Source organism: Gadus morhua, chromosome 23, assembly GCF_902167405.1.
Source record: "Gadus morhua chromosome 23, gadMor3.0, whole genome shotgun sequence".
Classification (NCBI taxonomy): domain Eukaryota; kingdom Metazoa; phylum Chordata; class Actinopteri; order Gadiformes; family Gadidae; genus Gadus; species Gadus morhua.
This window is the reverse complement of record NC_044070.1, coordinates 5,728,228-5,735,713: the sequence shown is the minus strand read 5'-3', so window position 1 is coordinate 5,735,713 and position 7,486 is coordinate 5,728,228. Positions and strand designations below refer to the sequence as shown.

Genomic DNA, 7,486 nt, shown 5'->3' with positions numbered 1-7,486 from the left:
TGCGTGCGCAAACGCACGTTTTGCAAGGGCAACGTTTAAACTCCATCTTGAGTTAGAGATGCCTCGCCTCCTCCACTGACATGGATGAATCCACCCTTTTGTTGCTGCCGAAGTAGCGATAGTTTGCTCCTTGGCAACGGCTTGGGAGCCATGGTTACGGTCTAATAAATAACATCACACACTCGCCAACTTCGTCGTTGTCGTGGCCGTCAATGGAATCGAGAGGCGATGCAACTTTTTGTTGTCTGTTGACCGTTAGAAAAAAACATTACCCCCCCCCCATTTTTTAATTAATCATTATTGCTATTCCGGTAATTATCTTCAACAACTTTCCTAGAGCCAATGAAAAGTAAGTAGTTGGTGTAGGCCTACCATATAATGAGTTATCTTTGTTTTTATGAAATGATCTTTAATAACAAAACAAGATGAACGCACGTCAACATGCATCTGGATGACCAGACCCAGTCCGGTTCAAAGGGTCCTAGCAGGGGGTCGTAATGCTGGCCTATGCCTGTATGATGTGAATTTACAGCCGCTCCTCAAGGACTTTTAAACAATGATAGGATTAGAAATGTAATGCCATTACATATGGTTGTCACCATCCTCCTCATCACTGCCCCCTTAAAGATGTAGTGTTTTGAATTGAGTGGAATCTAGTAGAATGGATTAAGCAGAATTCAAGCATAATATTCATGAGCATGTTTGCATAATCCCATGAAAATAAAAATGGTTGTGTTTTGTTTGCTTAAAATTAGCCCTTTAAATGACTGGGTCCTCTTTCATGGAGGCTTCATGATACACAAATATGTACCAAAACCTCATGACTAGACCATGACTTTGCCTTGGATGTTTTGGCACCTTACATGCCCTTACAGGCCACCGTAGCTTCTCCTACCTCATGGGAAAGGGGCTGGTGATGGGGGGTATACATAGTAATCTGCAGCCTCTCCGCTATGCCATCAACCCATAGACACTTCAGCTTTAACACACCAGGGTCTACAGAGAATGGTTGTGACCAAAAATATCAAATATTTAAGAAAATAACGACTTTCATAAAATGGAGAGTAAGCTTACATCACCAGAAGTAGAATATGTAATTTCATTCATATGCATGTAACTATGTCCGCCTTACGTGGTCGGGAAATTTGCAGTTTTACAAGCAAACAGCTGTTTTACAAGCAGGTAGGAAGGAACCTCCACTGGGAGAGGGTAGAGATGGACACACAAAATGGAGAATTTAGCTCTGAATTGAGTTTAAAGTCTCAGTGCATTTGTAGTATAAAGGTTGGATGGTTGCAAATGCAGAAACACACACACACACACACACACACACACACACACACACACACACGCACACACACACACACACACACACACACACACACACACACACACACACACACACACACACACACACACACACACACACACACACTCTCTACCAGTCCAACAACAGCATCTGTGAATGGGTCTTAGTCAAAACAACGAAGACCATTTTTCAATAACAAACATTAATTAGGCCTAATTATATTTCATGGATTTAATAGCCAACCAGAAAGAAGTATATACCCCTACAAGCTGACGAGCTATTTATTTATTCATTTGCAGAGGACCTATTTGTTGAGCTTGAGGCCAAACCATTTCCCATTTACTCCACCCCGCCTCCTCCTTCATCCTGGTAGGCCAAGCAACAGGCGGAGGCAGCCGGTGAGAGGGACTCTTCCTGCCCGGCTCTTGCTGCTCTGCTTGCAGCCGGCGCCCCGAGGGGAGGGGATGGGAGGGGAGCTGGGTGTCTGCTCCTCTCCGCCAGTGGTTGATGAGATGGGGCTGGGAGGGGTCTGTATCTGGAGATGGGGGCATGGAGGAATGTGAGAGAGTTAATATGCCTGCCCGGCAGTAAGCAGCAGCAGCGGGCAACAGAGTCGAAATGAAGTGTGAGAAAATACAACTTTAAAGTGCGCATGAGTTTAGCGTCGATCGTATGTTTTGTTTTTCCCTTCGCGTGATCCCACATTTCATCGTGCTCAACACAAGTATCTTGTCCTCATAACGTGTCCACATAAGTTTAAAGTGGTGAAGTCCGCCTATTTATATCCTTTAAGGCACACCACATCCTCGTGGGTCTCCCGATGGCTAATAACTTGAGCAACGCAGCCTTTTACAAAGAACTCTCGCAGTGCGACGGGTACTCGTGTTTGGTGAGGCTCGCCCGGAAACGCACGACAGTGTGGCGTGGCGTCCGAAAGGTAAACACGCGAGAAAAAAAAGTGATGGAATTTGCCCTAGAGTTTTAATTTCGAACAAAACTTATTTTGTGATCGTCGTTGGGATTGAGAGATCGGGAAGAAGTGTGTAGAGAGAGATAGAGAGAGAGAGAGATAGAGAGAAGAGAGAGAGAGAGAGAGAGAGAGAGAGAGAGAGAGAGAGAGAGAGAGAGAGAGAGAGAGAGAGAGAGAGAGAGAGAGAGAGAGAGAGAGAGAGAGAGAGAGAGAGAGAGAGAGAGAGAGAGAGAGAGAGAGAGAGAGAGAGAGAGAGAGAGAGAGAGAGAGAGAGAGAGAGAGAGAGAGAGAGAGAGAGAGAGAGAGCGAAGGATAGAGAGATAGAGAGAGAAAGATAAAATAAGGGACAGATCGAGGGTACCAGCAGCCCGCAGTTAGACCCCCCCCTCCCTACACACACACACACACACACACACACACACACACACACACACACACACACACACACACACACACACACACACACACACACACACACACACACTGCGAAAATATAAAAAAAAAAATCGTTCCCCCTCCCTTTCCTCCTCCCAGCAGCGCCCAGAGACAGAGATGCTTGCAGGCCACAGTCCAGTTCGCCAGCCTCTCACCACATCCCCTAGGAGACTGGCAGGAGCCGACACGTGATGCGCTTTACTTATCAGGTTTAGGAGAGAGAGCCAGAGAGAGAGAGAGAGAGGAGAGAGAGCAGCGCGCTGGGAGCCCGGGGAGGAAAGCAAATTAAAAAAATAAATACATCTATCTTTTTTTTCGTCCTCTCGTCTCCCCTCGACGTCTCTTTCCTCTTCGTCTTCCTAATCCGGTTTCCCGGAGAGAGGGTTGAGGAAAGAGGAGACGCCGACAAAGTTTGTCGAACTTTGCACATCCTTCGAAACGCCATTTTGAGTCGTCCTCTCTCCGGAACAACTTTACAGCTTTTTTTTTTTTTTCTTCGACTAGTCCATCATCACTAGTCAACATCACTACCATCATCATCATCACGACGATGTCTCGGCGTAAGCAACCCAACCCCAACAAAGTCAAACGTAAGTGGCAAACGTATTTATCGTCCCCTACTCTCCTGTTCCCTCATCCTCCAGTGAGTCTCTAAAGAGTTGTTCGGATGTGTGTAGCTGGTAAACCCAACTTTGACAGTAGTGGGGAGTAGAGTTGTCGAGGATTAGTTTGACTTTGGGAGGGCGGAGAGCGAGGCATTTCGCCTGCCTTGTGTTTCCTACTTTAGCTGATGCTCATCCATGCAGCGTCTCAAGCGGCGGAATTTGAGCCGAGTCTCTTCCTCATTCGCGACACTCTGCCTGTCTCTCTCTCTGCCTGTCTCTCTTTCCCCTTCCACGACAAGCTTCATTAACCGAGTGTCGTTTCGTGTTGGTACTATTGGTGTGATCGGGTCGGTTCATGATGTGTGGGGGCTGAGGATAGGGGGGGATGGTTTGGGGTTCAAAGTCTACTGGCGACACTGGAGTGGAGCATCCGTATCTCGGTGCACTTTGGTCCGAGCCTCGCTGCTGCTGCTCTACTAGTGGCCATGTGTTGCCATAGCCTGCTGTGCTAAGCTACAAGATGACCTTGTGGAGACACATTTTAGAAAGTTACTGGGTCGTCCCAGGAGCACATTCGGGTCTCATTCGACAGGTCGTTTAGTTCGAATCGCTCGAACAGATCGTTTTGGAGTGTGTTTTTAAGAGCCGCTCCGGGGGAGGCCCTCGTAGAGTTGTTCATCTCCCAGCCAGTTCACCACATCATCGACGTGACGCCTGTTGCATCCACCTCCCCCCACGGCTCCAGCAAAGCCACGGCTCAATGCTGCTCCCGACGTCATCCAGCAACTCAATCGCAATCAAAACGCTGTATTTAATAAAGTGTTATTGTTTTTTTTTATGTTGACATCTTGAATTACTGGGACAAACTTCAGTTTAGTTTTAAACACCAGTAGGTGATGATGACTTTTCGGTCTCTGGGTTTACCGTGTAAAGACTCGCTTATCGCTTATTCCCCTGTCAATAATTGATCGACTGGTTTATCGTTTGTAAAGTAAGTTTGGAGTTGTTTGGAGTTGCGGGAGAGGTGATGAGGGGCTGGCTGCTCGGTCGCCGAGGGAACGGCAACGTAGCACGAGCTGGTTAGATAATGGTTGCTAGGCATTTTTTTTTCTTTTTTCCTCCCTCTTCCTCCCTCTGGCTTCCCTGCTCTCTCCCTTGCTGACGACTATACAGGGTGTAACCGTCGTCTGTGTCGGAACTTTACCCCGACTCAGCGTTGTTTAGGGATGCTATTCTTGCAACCTGTTGCTCTCTATACTCAAAACTACCCCCCGCCCCCCCCCCCCAATATAATTACACGACCGCATAGTTTGATCCAATATGGTAACTGTTAGACGATAACTTTTCCATATCATCTGTTGGGGGTTATATTTTTTCCTCATTTCCTTCTTGAGCCTATCCTCCCTTGGTTCCTCTGCTCTCCTCCTCTCGGCGGAGGCAGGGAGGAGAAAGAGAGGCAGAAAGAGAGAGAGGGAGAGAGAGAGCAGTTCACATTCCATTACGAAATTCTACACTGTGGACGAGCGAGGCCCTCGGCTCTGGTCGCTCCCCGCTCTGCGACGCATGCATCCTACTCTTTAGTCATATAGAAAAGTGTCTGCATCCTACTCTTTATTCCTATATTAAAGTGTCTGCCTCCTACTCTTTATTCCTATATTAAAGTGTCTGCCTCCAACTCTTTAGTTATATAGAAGTGTCTGAGGAATACATCACTAAATGAACACACAGCAACAACACGGTGACTGCCTTCATGGGTGCAAATTAACCATTTACACTAGGCTGGCTGTGGGTGTGGACTTTGTCTTGGGTGCGTTCCTACACAGAACGTGTTTTTTTATTTTTTTTATTTGTATGAACTCTCATCTTCCATCATTTGCAATGGGTGTGAATGGCCTGCCTCTGCGAGTGCGTTCCCTGTGTCTGCTAGGTCAAAGTCTTGGTCGGTTAGATGTGTGTGGGGGCCAGAGGATGTGGCCCCATTTGTCTGGTTACTTTTTAAATGGACTATCTCTATGTATATTTTGTTGTAGTAAGTTGGAAGGTAAAACAGGACCTTTTGATAATTGAAATAGCTAACATAAGAGAAAACACAGATGTCACTCAACTTGAAGTAAAGTGTTTTGTGTTTTAAAGTTTAATCTAAACGTGAGGGCATTTAATTTGTCACCACACCAGTGTGATTTGACCTGTTCTGTGTAGTCCTGTGATGCAACTGCTAGCTGGATGTGGTTAAGTAGCACCTTATTTGCATATGCAAGGCATTTGAATTGATGGATGGGCAATAGGGGCACGTTGACACAATGAGCATCCAAAAAAGCTCAGAGGAAAACAAGTCTGGAGCACCCCGAATTGTTGGGGGCTGGAGATGTGGTAGAAAATACAGCATGTTACGACGGAGTGGTAACTACTGTATATCCATCACTGCCGGCACTATTCTGTGCTGCCAATTCTGTTTGTCTTTATATCACTCCTGGTTTGGGATCATTGACGTGAGAGGTATCTATAAACTCATTTTGAGTGTCAGATTCCAGTGTGAATATCTACCTGTGCATCCCTACTGACTTGGATATAAACATTTAGCTGTTTGTGTGTGTGTGTGTTTGTGCTTACTCTATACGGAGCAGCGGGATATGTGTTTGGTCTACAGGGAGAGCCATGTAGTCGGCTAATTAAAAGCTCTTCTCCTCCCTTTGAGACCATTGTGTTCACATTAGCCTCTTTAGCCCCCATCCTCCCTCCCCCTCCTTCACAATTAATTCCCTGGGTTTCAGTCATCATAACGTGACGATCCTTTAGTCATCAAGCACTTAAACAACCACCTGTTGAAACAGTAGTCTCTCTCTCTCTCTCTCTCTCTCTCTCTCTCTCTCTCTCTCTCTCTCTCTCTCTCTCTCTCTCTCTCTCTCTCTCTCTCTCTCTCTCGTCTGTTGCTGTACTCAGCATGCTGCCTGTTGTAAATGGGACTAATGAATGCAACACGTTTAGGGGTAACGCTTACAGTTTGAAATAATGAGTATTAAGCTCATCATTTAGGTCCCTCTCCAACCCCCTCAACCTTTTCTTATTTTGGCTGTGTAGCCGATATTGTCTTGAAGGCTGGTTTGTCTCTGCATTTCCAAAAAACTGCTAATAATGGTTTCAATAAATCAAAAGAAAGTACATACCTTTGAACTTTACAAATGGGTAATTTATGTTTATTAAATCAGAAGACAGCGTTAAAGGGCTTTGGCTGAAGTTAAAGTGCAGTTTGTCTCGCCTCTTACCCAAATCCGACTTTGAATAAAGATGATAATTGAGCACATGTCGATTATAACTTGTAGCGCGGTGGCTACATCTAATTGTGGGCATTTCTTATTGTCCCCTGAGGTCCCGCCAACAGCCTAGCGTAAACGATGCCCCTTCCCCCCTCCACCTTAAGATCCAGAGATGGGTTGATGGGCTCTCTCTCTCTCTTTCTTCCCCCCCCCCTCCCCCTCCCTATTGCTGCGCACTAACTATATATAGACCCGCCTTTTTTTAGATAAGATTATGTTCCTACTCCCCACCCCACTGGCCAGTAGGGAGGGATGGGCAGCCGTGGATGTGAAGAGTTAAGAAAGGTGTGGAGACAGTGAGAGGGAGGGAGGGAGGGAGGGAGGGAGGGAGAGTGAAGCAGAGCAGAGGAGAGGAAAGAAGAGAAGGAGGAGTGTAAGCCTCACGGAGAGCCAACTGTTGGGAAAGAAAAGAGGTGTGCGGGAGGGGGAGGGGTGGAGGTGGGGCCTAGGAGGTTACAGTCAACACCCCTTCTGTACCTCCCACTGCCCCGCAACCATCCAGGTGAACACACACACACACACACACACACACACACACACACACACACACACACACACACACACACACACACACACACACACACACACACACACACACACACACACACACACACACACACACACAAATCCCCCCCAACAGTGGCTCTTTAAACCTTCTCACCTTGTAGTCTTTACACCCCCACAATGAAGCAGCTCTTTGATGAGGCCACAGATATTTACAGTTGCATGGCTCCCTCCTATTACATCATCTGCTGGTGGAGAAAACGTCTCAGGCCAAGTGCAGCCAAACTTGATCAAGACAAGAACATCCATGCAAATACAGGGAGGACTTATGGGGGGATGTGGTGTTAAC

The 7,486-nt window shown here is 46.7% G+C and overlaps 1 long non-coding RNA gene across 1 annotated transcript; it reads right to left on the bottom strand.

Moving 5' to 3' along the window:
- Positions 1-1,070: 1,070 nt before the first annotated feature.
- On the bottom strand, positions 1,071-3,154 carry LOC115537438 (uncharacterized). The gene is made up of 2 exons (XR_003974803.1): positions 3,016-3,154; positions 1,071-1,844 (listed from the first exon to the last, which is right to left on the bottom strand). It is a non-coding gene; the product is annotated as an uncharacterized LOC115537438 (long non-coding RNA).
- Positions 3,155-7,486: the final 4,332 nt, after the last annotated feature.